Below are 5,841 nucleotides of genomic sequence, written 5' to 3' on the forward strand. Positions count from 1 at the left end.
ATGTGTGTGCGTGTGTGTGTGTGTGCGTGTATGCGTGTTTGTGTTTGATTATTATAATATTATACTTTTATTCATTCAGTAAAAACTTATCTATCTGGTCATAGCTTATCTGCCCATTAAATGCATATCTGTCCGGTACCGGTCATTTCTCTAAACCATTTATCGTACAGGGTTATTAAACAACTACATCAACATCAAGGAGACTGTTTTTAACATTGGTACACAATTATAAGTGTCCCCAGGTGGGACGGAGGTGACGTTAGAGCTTGAACATTCAGACTATAGCTTTTCGTGTTAATGAGGAAACCTCTATGCGGCCTATCAATCTGCTAGAAGTAGCAACCGTATCTCCCTCAAATCACACATTCTACTGTCTTGAAAAGAGACACATCAAATAATGTAATACTTGGTTTTCTGCACATAGAAAAAAGAATGGATGGCTATAACTGGAATAGCTTTTGATCAAAGGTGTGCTCGAGGAGCTCTGCTCCACCAGGTCTGCTCGAGCAGGGATAAACAAGATAAACAACAACAACGTCTTCAGATTCTGGTTTTAGTATCAACCGCAAAATTTGTAAAACATGAAAAACTGAGTTTCCTGTTGGATCACCTTCAATACATAACTGGTATTTGGTCAAGACTGAGACCTTTAATGGGTCGCTCAACCTGCTAGTATCTCCTCATAGGTGTTTAGATCAGACATCAGCTTTCAAGTTCATTCTACCGGCGTTTAACCCTATTTTCGTGGTGTATAAGGGATCGAGAGTACAATACTCTCTTCCCCTTCCCTGAACGGGACTCGTCCGTCGCAGGATCAAGCTTCAGCTGTTGTGAAATTCTTATACAGCTGAACCAACTGGAATAATGGGAATGAAGGGAGTTGATCAAGAACTCAACCCGCTGATAGTTCTGGGACTCGAAACCACGACCTTACGATCGTGAATCCAATACCATAACCACAAGGTTTGTCCTAGATGCATTATGTCTGAGAACGGGATGGTCACGGCTGGAATATCTTTAATCACAGGCCTTTTGATCAGTGAAGACTTGTACCTAAACAGCAACACTCGCAGATAGATGAAATGCAGTAAGTATAACTCAGCGAGATTGGAACTTGGAACCAAGCTGTGTCAGCATCAATGCCATTTCTGCGATACCAGCTTCTGCTTCCTTACCGCAATACCAGAACCCAAAAATATACAGGTGATAGAAGGGGAAAATCTTTTGAAATACCGTCTATACATTATGATTACAGATAAGTTCACCGCCATCAACTTACCGTGAAGAAAATTAACCATGAGGAATGTTCACTGTGAGGAAAGTTTACAGTGAAAATATATCCATAGTATCTCACCATTAATAGTTAAAAACTATTTTATTGAAAAAAAAAAAAAATCGTACGGTGAACTTTACCTCCGGTGAATTAATGACGGTGAACTTACCAGACATGGTACATTGTAGAATATTTTATTACGGACCTTAAAAGGATGTAACGCAAGGTCGAAAATATAATGTAATAGGGATTCAGGGTAGAAATAACGAGTAATATTTTTAAAAGAAATACAAATCTAAAGATTTATACTTACTGGATGATCAGAAGATTGAAGTAGTTTTAGTTTTTGAAGATTGAAGTAGTTTCAGGAGGAATCTGGTTGTTCTTATTGTAAATGGTTTCTGCCAAGCCTTAGAGGAAGACGAAACACTCTCAACTGTTGCTTCACTGTAAATGTCTGGCCGAAGTTAAGTGTGAAAGTTTTAATCTTTCCTCTTGAATAATAATAACAATAATAATAGCATTAATAATAATAATAATAATAATAATAATAATAACGATAATAGTAATCGTAATAATAACATTAATTGCGACACATGTCGAAAGATATTGTAGAGAAAGAGGGGGGGAAGAGACAGAGAGAAAGAGAGAGAATTGGCTGATTGTTTTACTTCCTTCTTCCTAAGTCTAATAATGGGCTGAACCTCCCACCATCATCACATTCATTTTTTTGTGTACAGTTTGGTTAGACAAATAATTGCAGTGACAAACACACGCATACCACACACAACATACATAGAAAAGGCTATAATGAGAAAACAAACAAGAGGGCGAAGGAGAAAGAGTTGTTGTCCCACCTTACTGGAGAAGTAAGAAAGGCGGTTATGGTGATGGGAGAGAATCAATCGGTTGTTAATTTAGCTGGGCAATAGATAGATAGATAGATAGATAGATAGATCATTCTGACCCGAGGTAATCCCCACCATTGTTGATTTCCGTTGTTACAGAATGAATAAGTAGGTGGAAAACGAAGATAAAAAAAAAAAGAGAAAAATTTGAAGAATGATTGACGATACTTCTTTGCATACGTCCCTCTTCTTTCAATGAAATGGAAGGGAAAGCAATGGAGGAAAGCAAAGGTAATAAAAGAAAATTGATTGAAATTATCTCTTCACATACGTACCTCCCTTTTTCAATGAAAAAGAAAGCTAAGACTAGACTGGGAGAAAGAAAAGAATGTGAGGGAATCACGAAGTAGTAAATAACAAAAGACACCATTGTCATGTAAATACCGTTATTTCATGAAGGAGAAATATCCGGCTAGTTTTATTTTATTTTTTTTATTTTTCCTTCTATAATATCTTGTCCTCTGTATTTACACTATCACCTGACGCATGGCTCTGCAGAAAACAGCAACGAAAGCAAACAAGATAGCTATCGTTTGTTAGCAAAAACAAAAAGAAGTGTTGAGGAGAGGGAATAATTTCTGTAAATAAAGAAAGTGATGTCGGTAAGACCCAATCAATAATCTTTGTTTGTCACCTCCTTTCTCTTCAACTGTCCAAAGGACACAACTTTCAAATAACGTTTGTTTGCAGTGGAAAAAGATAAATTTCACTAAGCTTAAGAGAAAAATCTCTATATACACGATGGACGTCAGAAGAAGAGTAAAAAATGAAGATGAATTGTTCGCAAAAACAATGAAGGTTTTATATGCAGAGTTTAAAGTAAGATCACAAATTGGTGCGAAAAGAGATTAACTTATGATGTGCTTTCTCGCGAAACTTTCAAAAATATGGACAGAATCTCGATTCGGATTAACGGTGAGAGTGGCTTTCGGTTCACTTTAAGTTTGCTCTTCTCGTTGAATGAAGAATATCAGACAATAAAACAAAAATGTAAAACGATTTTGTAATTCTTTGTGGCCATTTTAATGCGAAAAAGAAATGTAAAAGAAAACAGGTTTTCCCAATTTCTAATATTAATGAAAATAAAAGAGGTCAGGACGATCGGGGCGGTCATTGGGTTGAAATTCCGGCAAAGTTTAACAGGTTTTTTTTTAGTCAAAAAGCTTTAAAATAATCTTTTGGTAAAGATCTTTCTCTCTCGTCTGCTAAACTAAACTACGCTGGCATAGATAAATCTTTCTTGTGCAAAATCTTTGTAAACCCACAATTGAGAGCGCTAACACTGGAAATATAACACCTGTATTCGTTGTATTTATTTTCACATAACAATTAGAAGAGGGAGGGCAGGGCTTTTTTTCAGTGCCTTCAAGAGTGGTCAGAAATAAGGCGGTAAGGTTGATGTTCACAACAAACTCAACTGAGAGCTGGAAACTTCATGCAACGACAGCTATTTGGAAAAACTTCCCAGATCAACAATACTGGAACACTAGACTAAAGTTTTTAGAACGGTTTCGTCGCTCTGAGCCTTTATCGGACAGGCTCAATTTACAGCACTTCCATGTCTCTAGAGTTTGTCTGGGCCAGCCAAGACAGTCGGTAGCAGCATTAGGCAGACATTTCTACTAAATGTCCTCAGTCCCTTGTCTGGAAGTCTTACGAAATAGAAGACTGTTCAGTTTATCTTCGTCGACACCGAAAGTGTCGTCACTATTGCGACTCTGACAACGGTACCGATCCAAAATATTGTTAATGCTGATGTCATGAGTCGCTTAGCTTAATGGTACAGAGCACTTAACCATAGTTTGAGAGATAAGGGATTCGTTTCTCGTTAGCTAATCACTTTTTTAAGGCAGCGAACTGACTGAATCATTAGCAGGCGGGGTAAAATGCTTAACGGTATTTCGTCTATCTTATGTTCTGAGTCCCAATTTTGCCAAGGTCGACTTTACCTTTCATCCTTCGGGGTTGATAAAATAAGTACCACTTGGGTACTGGGGCCGATGTAATCGACTTACCCCTGCTACGAAATCGCTGGCCTTGTGCCAAAATTTGAAATCAATATATTATTAATACTGTTACATATCTAATCATTTAATCCATAGAACCCACTAAATAGAAGGTAAGGGCTGACGTACCCTCGACCACATTGCTTGATTGGGGATACAGACAACAGTGAGAAAATTATAACATTCCAGACGCTAAACGTCCGGTTTTTGTCTTTGATCCAAGATTACAACTCTGTAAGAAAGTAGAAGTGTAGGGAAAAAAGTGTCTGACAAAGGGAGACAACAGACACCACCGGCTTACCGTCCAAGAATTTATGTACATACAACAACCCCAGTAGAAGTTTGCACATCATAAGCTGCAGAATATTGCAGCTCCACCCCGGGCAGAAACTGTAAGCGGGAGATGGCCCAGTAGAATGCATAGCGGACACTTTGGTACGTAATCTTAATATTTGATTATAAATTCTTTCCAAAGACAGCGAGCTGGCAGAAACGTTAGCACGCCGGGCGAAATGCTTAGCGGTATTTGGTCTGTCTTTACGTTCTGAGTTTAAATCCCGCCGAGGTCGACTTTGCCTTTCATCGTTTCGGAGTCGCTAAATTAAGTACTAGTTATGCACTGGGGTCGATATAATCGACTTAAACCCTTTGTCTGTCCTTATTTGTCCCCTCTGTGTGTAGCCCCTTGTGGGCAGTAAAGAAATAATAAACGTTAGCACGCCGGGCGAAATGCTTAGCGGTATTTGGTCTGTCTTTACGTTCTGAGTTCAAATCCCGCCGAGGTCGACTTTAACTTTCATCCTTTTGGGGTCGATAAATTAAGTACCAGTTGCGTGCTAGGGTTGATCTAATCGACTGGTCCCTATCCCAAAAATTTCGGGCCTTGTGCCTAGAGTAGAAAAGAATATAAATTCTTTCTAAATTTGGCACAAGGCCAACTATTTTAGTGCGAGGAGGTTAGTCGATGACATCGACCTCAGTACTTTATTCTATCGACTCCCGAAAGGATGAAAGGCATAGTTGACCTCGTTGGTATTTGAACTCAGAATGTTAAGAACTGGGAGGAATGTTTAATATAAATGAGAAAAATGAAGGTATTTCCCGATCATAAACCTTTCTATGATTTGATCTGTTGACCACAAAGAGAAGGGATGGGGTTTCAGGTTTTTGTGTCAATAGATTCTATATTGGGATGACATGGTCTATAATTGGTTACAGAGACATGAGGGAGTGTATATATGTATCTGTGTGATCTGTGTGTATGTATGTATGATTGTGTGTGTGTGTGTGTGTGTGTGTGTGTAAGGGAAGAGGTAAGGGTCCACACTAAAGTTAATGTTTGGCTTAACCATACAAACTTCTTGGACAATTTTAGTGAGCGTTGTTATTTAGGTTTTAACGATTTTAATTAGGACAGCAAATTAAACAATAGGAAAGAGGAGAGCGGGGCTGAGGTGTATAAATAGAGCAGCAAGGTCACACATGGGGGAAAAAAAATCTATAAACCCAATAGTAACTATTAGAATTTTAAAAAGTAAAATAAAATAATACACAGATAAATTAACAAATATCTGTGATTCTTATTGATTTACAATGAGCCACAAACAGCCAGTAAAGTGGTGAAAGTAATACGGATTCGATTCTCACTTGTAAC

At 38.1% G+C, this 5,841-nt stretch overlaps 1 protein-coding gene across 1 annotated transcript in view; it reads right to left on the reverse strand.

Annotated features, from left to right (window-relative positions):
• LOC106879329 (acidic mammalian chitinase-like) overlaps positions 1-1,720 on the reverse strand; it is a 22,618-nt gene extending 20,898 nt beyond the window's left edge. Inside the window, exon 1 of the mRNA XM_052974136.1 lies at positions 1,587-1,720. The gene's annotated coding sequence lies outside the window, so the exon portion shown is untranslated. The remainder of the gene's footprint in view (positions 1-1,586) is intronic.
• Between the last annotated feature and the right edge of the window lie 4,121 nt (positions 1,721-5,841).

This window comes from Octopus bimaculoides, chromosome 17, assembly GCF_001194135.2.
Source record: "Octopus bimaculoides isolate UCB-OBI-ISO-001 chromosome 17, ASM119413v2, whole genome shotgun sequence".
Taxonomy (NCBI): domain Eukaryota; kingdom Metazoa; phylum Mollusca; class Cephalopoda; order Octopoda; family Octopodidae; genus Octopus; species Octopus bimaculoides.